Here is a 16,108-nt window from a genome sequence, read left to right as displayed (position 1 = left end):
CACTATATGTACAATGTCAGCCTATATGATGTACTGAATGTGAACGTTTGATCCCAAACATTCTAAAATATATGAATATTTGTTCATGTGGGATATGTAGCTATCGCAAAATCAGTTGTACAAAGTTAAATTCAAATAATCTGTTTGAATATTTCTTATGCAATCTTTAGAGTGTCAGTTAACAAATATTATTAGTAATTAATAATGCATAAAGCAAGATGGATCATCAGCATTCCCATAACATCATATAGGCCACAATGCTGCACTACACCAATCAATATCGTAACCAAACTGAACAATACAATGGAATGCATTTTGTGTTCAGCTTATATTATTTTGCTGTTTTCTTACATCCAGGGTAATATACATGGGGAAAGTATATTTTATCCCTTTGAACTGTATTTCATTCTGGGACAGTTTAAAATGATTTAGTAGAGAACTTGACTAGGTTCTAGTATAAAGTTTTCATCTCTGTCCTCTCACTAAATACCCTATAACTATGTTTGTAAAAAATTACTGAAGGCCATACAAGCAGATATGTGTTACTCAGGAAGTGACCCCATGATAAACACATAAATTAACTGCTTGGACCCCTAATAAATACTTTGAATGACCAATACAAATTGGAATTTTGTCTTCGTGTATTTTAAATGATGGTCTCATTTTGACTTACAAAGATATTTTCTCTGACAAAATTTGACAAATATCCAACATTGGAACTTATATATGGTGTAGGAATATTTACATGCTGATATCATTTAATATCATTTCAACAAATATTATATATTTTGGAGTAAATGTTTTAATTTTTTATACTTCTTTTTAAATTTCATTTAAATTTTTCAAAATAAAACTTAACTTTTTATTTCTAATTTCATTCTACTGTTTTTCAAAGTCAATATACATAACATATTGAAATTTCATGTGTCGTTCATTAATAATAAAGATTTAATACCAGTTTAATCTTTACTCAAATACTGCACTGACAGGACATAGCACAATTAATTTTGTTATATGTTCTCTACATTTGGTTCTCGAGACTGACATTTCCACTGTGTGACAATCAGTACAAATCATATGTTAATCTAAAAATACCTTCACGGTGAAGTTCTTGCCAAAGGTTTTTTTGAGAGGCTGGACTGTCAACAGAGCAGTATGTAAACAGAACACATATTTCACTTCCGGATCATCACCATGGCCTTATTACTGACTATGCACTATCGCCGAAATACACATGGAAAACCACACCTGAGCTCATATTGTCAAGAATAAACAATGACCTTTAAATCCCTATCAAAATCGCATAAATATAACTCTTCTATCACCATGACAATGAGAGAGGAATAAATGTTCTAACAATAGACTAGAACTACCTTTGTGAGTACCGAACTGGAAGTACTGAGACCTGATTATATAATCATCGGTTACTATCTTCCATTTGGATCTGGTTAGAAGAAAAGAGAACAAAATGCTAAATTTGAACTAGAGGTTTACTTTAATTGAATTGGTACCTCACCAAAGTGAGGCTTCAAAGAATGGTCTATAGACTCATTAAATGTTCCTCTCCACGGTAATCTTTAGTAAAAGGCGAAAGATTAATACGATGTGAAGAGAAACCAGAGTAATCATTATACTTTCACGCTTTATTTTGAAGAGAAATAGTTTGAACTTTCCAAATGCTTTTGTAAAGACGATAGTGGAATGGTTATGTCTACAAAGATCCAAAAGGGTCATAGTTTTCAATATACAGTGTCATTTTGCTATTGGCTATTTTGAATTTCAGTGAAACCCATTTATTTTCTTTATACTGGTAGAAAGGATACTAATGAATATTTCTATATTTCTTGTCGTGGAAAAGGCAGGGGGAGTTAATTTGACAGTAAAAGGGATGTAATCCACATTCGTTAGATGTTCGAGTTATCGAGATGGATTATAACTACCTATTTATACATCAGGAAAAGATTACTAATTTGGAAAAAAATAACAGGTGTTTTATTCATATAGGAAATCAAAATTTACTTGAAGAAAAAAAATTCCATTTTAGATTAATGCAACGTGTGGATGTTTCAGATGTTTGGGATATCATCTGTCTTCTCCGAGGAGAGCAATGTAGACCTTAAACCTGGCATATGTACTAGCAAACTAGGGTATGTTATACCAAGCTTAGACCATTAACTGTCTTTATTGCGTTTGGTACAATTCCAATAGGTGGTCCACACATGGTTAAGTAAAGATTCAGACATGTTTAGGCTGCCGTTAATGAAATTGAGTCGCAATTATTACTTCCGGATCAGTACCCACAAAAGTAGTCCCAGTCTATATTTAGAGCATTGTTTCCTCTCTCGTTTCGGTAGTGGTACGCAGCTTAGATTTCGGCTTTTGAGGTATAGATTTCAGGAAAATTAAATTGAAAACTCTTTGTAAAATGAGCATCAATGAGTTTCTCTTCCTACTGCTAAAACTGCTTCTCTGTTAGATCCAACTCGCGAAAAAGGCGCATAACATATTCCCATGTTGTTGTTGTGGGAATAACGCCATTTTTCAGCACGTGATAGGCTATACATGGCGGCCAGTATAAATAGTGGCATAAGAAACTGGAGAAAACCTCGGGAAGAGCCACCGACTCACGAGAGGCTAATGGCAACCTTTCTCATATACACACATAGACCGACCCCGAGACCCGAACCACGTGGATCGAGATGAGATGGCAGTGATTGGTAAAGTCGAGCGCTTTAGAACACTCGGCCATCCGGGTTCCCGTTTAATTCCATGTAGTTTAAAATTAGCATTTAAAACCTTAATACTTACGTGTAAATTCTTCATTTCTTTTAAGATATGTCACCTGCTGTGATACATCGCCAGCATTGAAAATTATTTTCTGTCGGAAACGTGTCATGCCGTTTTCATAGATTTGTATGTTTTGAGTTTAAATGAATGCAGCCGGTGTTACTATCCATCAAAAATAATAGTAATACAAAGTTTATGTAAGTAACAACTCAGATTTCGTTAGAGATTTTCAATCACAAATACATAAAAGTAGCTAGAAATACGAGGCCTCCAAAGTTGCATATTAAAACTTGCTGGTACTCTGTGACATGTGAATGGTTTTAAGCTTGTTCTTTTTGAATTATTTTTAGGCAGCCATAGTCAAAAAAATTTCCTTAATGTTATTTCGTCTGTTTTGCTTTAATTTGGTTTCGTTAGATGCCTCAAGGAGCAAATCTGAGCAGCTTTGATCATTAATGAAATTGTAAAGCCGATGTAATAAGCCTTTCCCAAAGAATTTATTAATTTCTTAGAATTAGTTCGAAGATGAAATATACCATGGCACATGCTCATAGGTAGAGAAAAAAATAATGAACAGATCACAACAAACAAACAAAAAACCCCAACCATGTTGCCACTTGCACATGGACGTAAGCTTATGGTGCTTTAGGTTCGTTGATATTAGACACACACACACACACACACTGTTTACTCATATTCAGCGTGATGTTGTGAGTTTGACGCCATTTTCCAACAATAACAAGAAAAAAACAACTTGCATCTTTCAAATGCAATTAATATTACAGTACCTTCGGTTCTTTGATTTTCAGTCAAAACACACACACACACACACACACACACACTCGTGCATGTATATACACAGGGCGTTTTTACTGCAGACGAGTTTCAAATATACACTTAACAGATCTTAATTTCCAAAACTTTGATACATCTAGTCCACAATCGTTAGATCACGCCTCTTTTTATTAGCGGATTGATTATTCAGATTGGTTTTACTGGGTTTAATGCCATTTTGCAGCACATGATTGGTATATATATGAACGCTAAATTGATACACTTTGGATGACCATATGCAAATATAATACTTGTACATACATTTGCATACATATTCCACGCAAACTAGACCAGCAAGTAGATCATCGCTTCTTTTGTTTTTTTCTGACACTACCGGTAATGTCAGGGGAGAAAAAAGAAGAAAAGGCGGAGATCTACTTGTTGGTCTAAAAAGCAAACGTGCATCTACATACATGTATTTGAATAAGATCACATCAAATGCTAAATTCATAAACATAAGATAATGTTACTTACTTCCAAACACACATGCATACCATATACATGTGAGATAAAGAGGACAAAATAGAAGGTATGATGCGAGAAAGTGACGTGATAACTAACATACTTCTGGTCCAGTAATATTCAGGGAACATAATATTCCTGATAAACTCCATTTGTCAATAAATCGAACAAGGTCAGATCCATAAGGACATAGAACACAATTAATTTTACTCTATGTTCTCTACATTTCTTTCTCAATACTTCTTAAATCCCTAAAAAATGCATAAATATAACTCTTCTGTCACCACCAAAATGAGAGGAAGAAATATTCTAAAAATAGACTTGAACTACATCTATTGGTACTGAACTGGATGTACTAATTGTGACCTGATTCCTGACAGGCCCAATTTGTTATGGCCAATTTTAGTCAAACTTTTATATTTGCATGCCACACCTATTTCAATTTTATACATGAAGTCTTTTTGAATTTTATTACAAACAAGACACGTGACACCTTTCAGAAAGTGTGTAGTGCTGGTGTTCCACAGGGTGCAAGTTTTGGTCCAAGTGCTCTTGAGAAACCAAAACTTAATTTGCTATATCTTCCTTAATTATAAGAATTTTTCAATGCAATGAAAACCTGAATGTACAAGGCCTCTCTGAGAATATGTTTACAATTTGAAATTATTGATAAAGGAAATTTAAATAAACATTTAAATTTTAAAAACTACATTTTATTGAAAATATAAATTTTCCTACAAGTTTTAAAATTCAGTTTGACAAATTTTAGACAGCAAAGTTGACTAATACATGGTATTTAAAACAAATGGTAGCTTAAGTCTGTACAAGTGATATCATTTTTCCCAGGGTTAGTGAAGCAACACAGCTCATAGTGATTTTGGCAGCAAACCGCAATATGCCTGTCCAGATGCATATAGGTGTAGACACTAAAGAAACAGTGACAGGTGCTATGTTCCACATATTGTGTCAGGTACGTAGGCAGTTGTTTGTATAAGTAATAGCGCACTCAGATTTAAAGTTCGGATGGGACCACTACCATGTTGTATAGCAAAAATGCATTCCATTTCAATGTCAATAACTACAAAAGGTGACAATGGGATAGGAAAATACAGTTTCTAGGGAGGCTCTACCTTACTGAAAAATGGTGTTATTCTCTCTCATGAAGACCTAAGCCATGTCTTTGTGGTGCTATATATCAGTGTGGTGATATGAACTAATCATGGTCACTTATGACAGTACACTTCACATGTCCTTATGAAACCTTGCTATCACCACCGGACTACTGGAGAGCTTCCAAACTGATCCAACTCTAACATTTTGTTCCAGATACAATGTTAGACCTGAAAAGATATAACATGTCTCACTTGATTCTAGAAAACAGTAAGATGTAGGTAAATGAATTTAAAATGTGTTCGATATGGTGATTTCAAAATAACATTAAGGTTGCAAGCATGGGAAAAATATTAAACATGACAGACTGACACTCAAAAAGGTGAAGCGATGACCATGTATTAAAGTGATAAATTCATCCTAAAAATATATGGGGTTTCTAGAAGCATATTTAGCCATTTACAGGTTAAATAGCAAATCAGGTAGACTATGTATCATACAGTTTAAGGCAATGTTGGGGCGGTGAGGTTTGATCATTGGTGCAAACATTAGTACATACCAGTATACAGGAAGGTCAATCGACAATGTAATAAATTAAAATATATGACTATAAGCGATCTTATTCATGAGGGAAATAACAATTTTGGATATTGCAGATGAATACAGCAAAATGTGGCCACACAGATCAACTATAGATACCAATAAATCCTATATCGTCAACTAAATGTGAAATTCTGATCCCCAAAACGTGAAAACCAGGATGGACATTTACATATGTGGGACATATACAATGTACTTGTTAAGATCAAATGTGCAAACAAAATTCAAATGATCTGTTTCAACATTTATCATTAAGAGTGTTGGTTACCAATTATTAAACTCAATGATTCAATGGAATCAGATATCAGCTGATGCTACAATACTGCACACTGTCATAGTACTAAATTGAAATATGTTATCATACATAGGCCTACTCATGATGAAAATAACATTTTGGGATATTTTCAGCGCACACAGCCAGAAATGGGCCTTACAGATTCACTATATGTACAATGTCAGCCTATATGATGTACTGAATGTGAACGTTTGATCCCAAACATTCTAAAATATATGAATATTTGTTCATGTGGGATATGTAGCTATCGCAAAATCAGTTGTACAAAGTTAAATTCAAATAATCTGTTTGAATATTTCTTATGCAATCTTTAGAGTGTCAGTTAACAAATATTATTAGTAATTAATAATGCATAAAGCAAGATGGATCATCAGCATTCCCATAACATCATATAGGCCACAATGCTGCACTACACCAATCAATATCGTAACCAAACTGAACAATACAATGGAATGCATTTTGTGTTCAGCTTATATTATTTTGCTGTTTTCTTACATCCAAGGGTAATATACATGGGGAAAGTATATTTTATCCCTTTGAACTGTATTTCATTCTGGGACAGTTTAAAATGATTTAGTAGAGAACTTGACTAGGTTCTAGTATAAAGTTTTCATCTCTGTCCTCTCACTAAATACCCTATAACTATGTTTGTAAAAAATTACTGAAGGCCATACAAGCAGATATGTGTTACTCAGGAAGTGACCCCATGATAAACACATAAATTAACTGCTTGGACCCCTAATAAATACTTTGAATGACCAATACAAATTGGAATTTTGTCTTCGTGTATTTTAAATGATGGTCTCATTTTGACTTACAAAGATATTTTCTCTGACAAAATTTGACAAATATCCAACATTGGAACTTATATATGGTGTAGGAATATTTACATGCTGATATCATTTAATATCATTTCAACAAATATTATATATTTTGGAGTAAATGTTTTAATTTTTTATACTTCTTTTTAAATTTCATTTAAATTTTTCAAAATAAAACTTAACTTTTTATTTCTAATTTCATTCTACTGTTTTTCAAAGTCAATATACATAACATATTGAAATTTCATGTGTCGTTCATTAATAATAAAGATTTAATACCAGTTTAATCTTTACTCAAATACTGCACTGACAGGACATAGCACAATTAATTTTGTTATATGTTCTCTACATTTGGTTCTCGAGACTGACATTTCCACTGTGTGACAATCAGTACAAATCATATGTTAATCTAAAAATACCTTCACGGTGAAGTTCTTGCCAAAGGTTTTTTTGAGAGGCTGGACTGTCAACAGAGCAGTATGTAAACAGAACACATATTTCACTTCCGGATCATCACCATGGCCTTATTACTGACTATGCACTATCGCCGAAATACACATGGAAAACCACACCTGAGCTCATATTCTCAAGAATAAACAATGACCTTTAAATCCCTATCAAAATCGCATAAATATAACTCTTCTATCACCATGACAATGAGAGAGGAATAAATGTTCTAACAATAGACTAGAACTACCTTTGTGAATACCGAACTGGAAGTACTGAGACCTGATTATATAATCATCGGTTACTATCTTCCATTTGGATCTGGTTAGAAGAAAAGAGAACAAAATGCTAAATTTGAACTAGAGGTTTACTTTAATTGAATTGGTACCTCACCAAAGTGAGGCTTCAAAGAATGGTCTATAGACTCATTAAATGTTCCTCTCCACGGTAATCTTTAGTAAAAGGCGAAAGATTAATACGATGTTAAGAGAAACCAGAGTAATCATTATACTTTCACGCTTTATTTTGAAGAGAAATAGTTTGAACTTTCCAAATGCTTTTGTAAAGACGATAGTGGAATGGTTATGTCTACAAAGATCCAAAAGGGTCATAGTTTTCAATATACAGTGTCATTTTGCTATTGGCTATTTTGAATTTCAGTGAAACCCATTTATTTTCTTTATACTGGTAGAAAGGATACTAATTAATATTTCTATATTTCTTGTCGTGGAAAAGGCAGGGGGAGTTAATTTGACAGTAAAAGGGATGTAATCCACATTCGTTAGATGTTCGAGTTATCGAGATGGATTATAACTACCTATTTATACATCAGGAAAAGATTACTAATTTGGAAAAAAATAACAGGTGTTTTATTCATATAGGAAATCAAAATTTACTTGAAGAAAAAAAATTCCATTTTAGATTAATGCAACGTGTGGATGTTTCAGATGTTTGGGATATCATCTGTCTTCTCCGAGGAGAGCAATGTAGACCTTAAACCTGGCATATGTACTAGCAAACTAGGGTATGTTATACCAAGCTTAGACCATTAACTGTCTTTATTGCGTTTGGTACAATTCCAATAGGTGGTCCACACATGGTTAAGTAAAGATTCAGACATGTTTAGGCTGCCGTTAATGAAATTGAGTCGCAATTATTACTTCCGGATCAGTACCCACAAAAGTAGTCCCAGTCTATATTTAGAGCATTGTTTCCTCTCTCGTTTCGGTAGTGGTACGCAGCTTAGATTTCGGCTTTTGAGGTATAGATTTCAGGAAAATTAAATTGAAAACTCTTTGTAAAATGAGCATCAATGAGTTTCTCTTCCTACTGCTAAAACTGCTTCTCTGTTAGATCCAACTCGCGAAAAAGGCGCATAACATATTCCCATGTTGTTGTTGTGGGAATAACGCCATTTTTCAGCACGTGATAGGCTATACATGGCGGCCAGTATAAATAGTGGCATAAGAAACTGGAGAAAACCTCGGGAAGAGCCACCGACTCACGAGAGGCTAATGGCAACCTTTCTCATATACACACATAGACCGACCCCGAGACCCGAACCACGTGGATCGAGATGAGATGGCAGTGATTGGTAAAGTCGAGCGCTTTAGAACACTCGGCCATCCGGGTTCCCGTTTAATTCCATGTAGTTTAAAATTAGCATTTAAAACCTTAATACTTACGTGTAAATTCTTCATTTCTTTTAAGATATGTCACCTGCTGTGATACATCGCCAGCATTGAAAATTATTTTCTGTCGGAAACGTGTCATGCCGTTTTCATAGATTTGTATGTTTTGAGTTTAAATGAATGCAGCCGGTGTTACTATCCATCAAAAATAATAGTAATACAAAGTTTATGTAAGTAACAACTCAGATTTCGTTAGAGATTTTCAATCACAAATACATAAAAGTAGCTAGAAATACGAGGCCTCCAAAGTTGCATATTAAAACTTGCTGGTACTCTGTGACATGTGAATGGTTTTAAGATTGTTCTTTTTGAATTATTTTTAGGCAGCCATAGTCAAAAAAATTTCCTTAATGTTATTTCGTCTGTTTTGCTTTAATTTGGTTTCGTTAGATGCCTCAAGGAGCAAATCTGAGCAGCTTTGATCATTAATGAAATTGTAAAGCCGATGTAATAAGCCTTTCCCAAAGAATTTATTAATTTCTTAGAATTAGTTCGAAGATGAAATATACCATGGCACATGCTCATAGGTAGAGAAAAAAATAATGAACAGATCACAACAAACAAACAAAAAACCCCAACCATGTTGCCACTTGCACATGGACGTAAGCTTATGGTGCTTTAGGTTCGTTGATATTAGACACACACACACACACACACTGTTTACTCATATTCAGCGTGATGTTGTGAGTTTGACGCCATTTTCCAACAATAACAAGAAAAAAACAACTTGCATCTTTCAAATGCAATTAATATTACAGTACCTTCGGTTCTTTGATTTTCAGTCAAAACACACACACACACACACACACACACTCGTGCATGTATATACACAGGGCGTTTTTACTGCAGACGAGTTTCAAATATACACTTAACAGATCTTAATTTCCAAAACTTTGATACATCTAGTCCACAATCGTTAGATCACGCCTCTTTTTATTAGCGGATTGATTATTCAGATTGGTTTTACTGGGTTTAATGCCATTTTGCAGCACATGATTGGTATATATATGAACGCTAAATTGATACACTTTGGATGACCATATGCAAATATAATACTTGTACATACATTTGCATACATATTCCACGCAAACTAGACCAGCAAGTAGATCATCGCTTCTTTTGTTTTTTTCTGACACTACCGGTAATGTCAGGGGAGAAAAAAGAAGAAAAGGCGGAGATCTACTTGTTGGTCTAAAAAACAAACGTGCATCTACATACATGTATTTGAATAAGATCACATCAAATGCTAAATTCATAAACATAAGATAATGTTACTTACTTCCAAACACACATGCATACCATATACATGTGAGATAAAGAGGACAAAATAGAAGGTATGATGCGAGAAAGTGACGTGATAACTAACATACTTCTGGTCCAGTAATATTCAGGGAACATAATATTCCTGATAAACTCCATTTGTCAATAAATCGAACAAGGTCAGATCCATAAGGACATAGAACACAATTAATTTTACTCTATGTTCTCTACATTTGTTTCTCAATACTTCTTAAATCCCTAAAAAATGCATAAATATAACTCTTCTGTCACCACCAAAATGAGAGGAAGAAATATTCTAAAAATAGACTTGAACTACATCTATTGGTACTGAACTGGATGTACTAATTGTGACCTGATTCCTGACAGGCCCAATTTGTTATGGCCAATTTTAGTCAAACTTTTATATTTGCATGCCACACCTATTTCAATTTTATACATGAAGTCTTTTTGAATTTTATTACAAACAAGACACGTGACACCTTTCAGAAAGTGTGTAGTGCTGGTGTTCCACAGGGTGCAAGTTTTGGTCCAAGTGCTCTTGAGAAACCAAAACTTAATTTGCTATATCTTCCTTAATTATAAGAATTTTTCAATGCAATGAAAACCTGAATGTACAAGGCCTCTCTGAGAATATGTTTACAATTTGAAATTATTGATAAAGGAAATTTAAATAAACATTTAAATTTTAAAAACTACATTTTATTGAAAATATAAATTTTCCTACAAGTTTTAAAATTCAGTTTGACAAATTTTAGACAGCAAAGTTGACTAATACATGGTATTTAAAACAAATGGTAGCTTAAGTCTGTACAAGTGATATCATTTTTCCCAGGGTTAGTGAAGCAACACAGCTCATAGTGATTTTGGCAGCAAACCGCAATATGCCTGTCCAGATGCATATAGGTGTAGACACTAAAGAAACAGTGACAGGTGCTATGTTCCACATATTGTGTCAGGTACGTAGGCAGTTGTTTGTATAAGTAATAGCGCACTCAGATTTAAAGTTCGGATGGGACCACTACCATGTTGTATAGCAAAAATGCATTCCATTTCAATGTCAATAACTACAAAAGGTGACAATGGGATAGGAAAATACAGTTTCTAGGGAGGCTCTACCTTACTGAAAAATGGTGTTATTCTCTCTCATGAAGACCTAAGCCATGTCTTTGTGGTGCTATATATCAGTGTGGTGATATGAACTAATCATGGTCACTTATGACAGTACACTTCACATGTCCTTATGAAACCTTGCTATCACCACCGGACTACTGGAGAGCTTCCAAACTGATCCAACTCTAACATTTTGTTCCAGATACAATGTTAGACCTGAAAAGATATAACATGTCTCACTTGATTCTAGAAAACAGTAAGATGTAGGTAAATGAATTTAAAATGTGTTCGATATGGTGATTTCAAAATAACATTAAGGTTGCAAGCATGGGAAAAATATTAAACATGACAGACTGACACTCAAAAAGGTGAAGCGATGACCATGTATTAAAGTGATAAATTCATCCTAAAAATATATGGGGTTTCTAGAAGCATATTTAGCCATTTACAGGTTAAATAGCAAATCAGGTAGACTATGTATCATACAGTTTAAGGCAATGTTGGGGCGGTGAGGTTTGATCATTGGTGCAAACATTAGTACATACCAGTATACAGGAAGGTCAATCGACAATGTAATAAATTAAAATATATGACTATAAGCGATCTTATTCATGAGGGAAATAACAATTTTGGATATTGCAGATGAATACAGCAAAATGTGGCCACACAGATCAACTATAGATACCAATAAATCCTATATCGTCAACTAAATGTGAAATTCTGATCCCCAAAACGTGAAAACCAGGATGGACATTTACATATGTGGGACATATACAATGTACTTGTTAAGATCAAATGTGCAAACAAAATTCAAATGATCTGTTTCAACATTTATCATTAAGAGTGTTGGTTACCAATTATTAAACTCAATGATTCAATGGAATCAGATATCAGCTGATGCTACAATACTGCACACTGTCATAGTACTAAATTGAAATATGTTATCATACATAGGCCTACTCATGATGAAAATAACATTTTGGGATATTTTCAGCGCACACAGCCAGAAATGGGCCTTACAGATTCACTATATGTACAATGTCAGCCTATATGATGTACTGAATGTGAACGTTTGATCCCAAACATTCTAAAATATATGAATATTTGTTCATGTGGGATATGTAGCTATCGCAAAATCAGTTGTACAAAGTTAAATTCAAATAATCTGTTTGAATATTTCTTATGCAATCTTTAGAGTGTCAGTTAACAAATATTATTAGTAATTAATAATGCATAAAGCAAGATGGATCATCAGCATTCCCATAACATCATATAGGCCACAATGCTGCACTACACCAATCAATATCGTAACCAAACTGAACAATACAATGGAATGCATTTTGTGTTCAGCTTATATTATTTTGCTGTTTTCTTACATCCAAGGGTAATATACATGGGGAAAGTATATTTTATCCCTTTGAACTGTATTTCATTCTGGGACAGTTTAAAATGATTTAGTAGAGAACTTGACTAGGTTCTAGTATAAAGTTTTCATCTCTGTCCTCTCACTAAATACCCTATAACTATGTTTGTAAAAAATTACTGAAGGCCATACAAGCAGATATGTGTTACTCAGGAAGTGACCCCATGATAAACACATAAATTAACTGCTTGGACCCCTAATAAATACTTTGAATGACCAATACAAATTGGAATTTTGTCTTCGTGTATTTTAAATGATGGTCTCATTTTGACTTACAAAGATATTTTCTCTGACAAAATTTGACAAATATCCAACATTGGAACTTATAAATGGTGTAGGAATATTTACATGCTGATATCATTTAATATCATTTCAACAAATATTATATATTTTGGAGTAAATGTTTTAATTTTTTATACTTCTTTTTAAATTTCATTTAAATTTTTCAAAATAAAACTTAACTTTTTATTTCTAATTTCATTCTACTGTTTTTCAAAGTCAATATACATAACATATTGAAATTTCATGTGTCGTTCATTAATAATAAAGATTTAATACCAGTTTAATCTTTACTCAAATACTGCACTGACAGGACATAGCACAATTAATTTTGTTATATGTTCTCTACATTTGGTTCTCGAGACTGACATTTCCACTGTGTGACAATCAGTACAAATCATATGTTAATCTAAAAATACCTTCACGGTGAAGTTCTTGCCAAAGGTTTTTTTGAGAGGCTGGACTGTCAACAGAGCAGTATGTAAACAGAACACATATTTCACTTCCGGATCATCACCATGGCCTTATTACTGACTATGCACTATCGCCGAAATACACATGGAAAACCACACCTGAGCTCATATTCTCAAGAATAAACAATGACCTTTAAATCCCTATCAAAATCGCATAAATATAACTCTTCTATCACCATGACAATGAGAGAGGAATAAATGTTCTAACAATAGACTAGAACTACCTTTGTGAGTACCGAACTGGAAGTACTGAGACCTGATTATATAATCATCGGTTACTATCTTCCATTTGGATCTGGTTAGAAGAAAAGAGAACAAAATGCTAAATTTGAACTAGAGGTTTACTTTAATTGAATTGGTACCTCACCAAAGTGAGGCTTCAAAGAATGGTCTATAGACTCATTAAATGTTCCTCTCCACGGTAATCTTTAGTAAAAGGCGAAAGATTAATACGATGTGAAGAGAAACCAGAGTAATCATTATACTTTCACGCTTTATTTTGAAGAGAAATAGTTTGAACTTTCCAAATGCTTTTGTAAAGACGATAGTGGAATGGTTATGTCTACAAAGATCCAAAAGGGTCATAGTTTTCAATATACAGTGTCATTTTGCTATTGGCTATTTTGAATTTCAGTGAAACCCATTTATTTTCTTTATACTGGTAGAAAGGATACTAATTAATATTTCTATATTTCTTGTCGTGGAAAAGGCAGGGGGAGTTAATTTGACAGTAAAAGGGATGTAATCCACATTCGTTAGATGTTCGAGTTATCGAGATGGATTATAACTACCTATTTATACATCAGGAAAAGATTACTAATTTGGAAAAAAATAACAGGTGTTTTATTCATATAGGAAATCAAAATTTACTTGAAGAAAAAAAATTCCATTTTAGATTAATGCAACGTGTGGATGTTTCAGATGTTTGGGATATCATCTGTCTTCTCCGAGGAGAGCAATGTAGACCTTAAACCTGGCATATGTACTAGCAAACTAGGGTATGTTATACCAAGCTTAGACCATTAACTGTCTTTATTGCGTTTGGTACAATTCCAATAGGTGGTCCACACATGGTTAAGTAAAGATTCAGACATGTTTAGGCTGCCGTTAATGAAATTGAGTCGCAATTATTACTTCCGGATCAGTACCCACAAAAGTAGTCCCAGTCTATATTTAGAGCATTGTTTCCTCTCTCGTTTCGGTAGTGGTACGCAGCTTAGATTTCGGCTTTTGAGGTATAGATTTCAGGAAAATTAAATTGAAAACTCTTTGTAAAATGAGCATCAATGAGTTTCTCTTCCTACTGCTAAAACTGCTTCTCTGTTAGATCCAACTCGCGAAAAAGGCGCATAACATATTCCCATGTTGTTGTTGTGGGAATAACGCCATTTTTCAGCACGTGATAGGCTATACATGGCGGCCAGTATAAATAGTGGCATAAGAAACTGGAGAAAACCTCGGGAAGAGCCACCGACTCACGAGAGGCTAATGGCAACCTTTCTCATATACACACATAGACCGACCCCGAGACCCGAACCACGTGGATCGAGATGAGATGGCAGTGATTGGTAAAGTCGAGCGCTTTAGAACACTCGGCCATCCGGGTTCCCGTTTAATTCCATGTAGTTTAAAATTAGCATTTAAAACCTTAATACTTACGTGTAAATTCTTCATTTCTTTTAAGATATGTCACCTGCTGTGATACATCGCCAGCATTGAAAATTATTTTCTGTCGGAAACGTGTCATGCCGTTTTCATAGATTTGTATGTTTTGAGTTTAAATGAATGCAGCCGGTGTTACTATCCATCAAAAATAATAGTAATACAAAGTTTATGTAAGTAACAACTCAGATTTCGTTAGAGATTTTCAATCACAAATACATAAAAGTAGCTAGAAATACGAGGCCTCCAAAGTTGCATATTAAAACTTGCTGGTACTCTGTGACATGTGAATGGTTTTAAGATTGTTCTTTTTGAATTATTTTTAGGCAGCCATAGTCAAAAAAATTTCCTTAATGTTATTTCGTCTGTTTTGCTTTAATTTGGTTTCGTTAGATGCCTCAAGGAGCAAATCTGAGCAGCTTTGATCATTAATGAAATTGTAAAGCCGATGTAATAAGCCTTTCCCAAAGAATTTATTAATTTCTTAGAATTAGTTCGAAGATGAAATATACCATGGCACATGCTCATAGGTAGAGAAAAAAATAATGAACAGATCACAACAAACAAACAAAAAACCCCAACCATGTTGCCACTTGCACATGGACGTAAGCTTATGGTGCTTTAGGTTCGTTGATATTAGACACACACACACACACACACACACACTGTTTACTCATATTCAGCGTGATGTTGTGAGTTTGACGCCATTTTCCAACAATAACAAGAAAAAAACAACTTGCATCTTTCAAATGCAATTAATATTACAGTACCTTCGGTTCTTTGATTTTCAGTCAAAACACACACACACACACACACACACACTCGTGCATGTA

The 16,108-nt window shown here is 34.0% G+C and overlaps 3 non-coding genes across 3 annotated transcripts; all 3 read right to left on the bottom strand.

Moving 5' to 3' along the window:
- Positions 1-1,509: 1,509 nt before the first annotated feature.
- LOC149777067 (U5 spliceosomal RNA) lies at positions 1,510-1,625 on the bottom strand. The gene has a single exon (XR_016416341.1). It is a non-coding gene; the product is annotated as a U5 spliceosomal RNA (small nuclear RNA).
- A 6,117-nt stretch (positions 1,626-7,742) lies between these two features.
- LOC149777066 (U5 spliceosomal RNA) lies at positions 7,743-7,858 on the bottom strand. Its single transcript, XR_016416391.1, has one exon. It is a non-coding gene; the product is annotated as a U5 spliceosomal RNA (small nuclear RNA).
- Positions 7,859-13,973: 6,115 nt separating this feature from the next.
- Positions 13,974-14,089, bottom strand: LOC149777065 (U5 spliceosomal RNA). The gene has a single exon (XR_016416340.1). It is a non-coding gene; the product is annotated as a U5 spliceosomal RNA (small nuclear RNA).
- Between the last annotated feature and the right edge of the window lie 2,019 nt (positions 14,090-16,108).

This window comes from Sinohyriopsis cumingii, chromosome 18 (genome assembly GCF_028554795.1).
Source record: "Sinohyriopsis cumingii isolate HCF-2022 chromosome 18, ASM2855479v2, whole genome shotgun sequence".
NCBI classification, from domain to species: domain Eukaryota; kingdom Metazoa; phylum Mollusca; class Bivalvia; order Unionida; family Unionidae; genus Sinohyriopsis; species Sinohyriopsis cumingii.
This window is presented reverse-complemented; position numbering and strand designations above follow the sequence as displayed.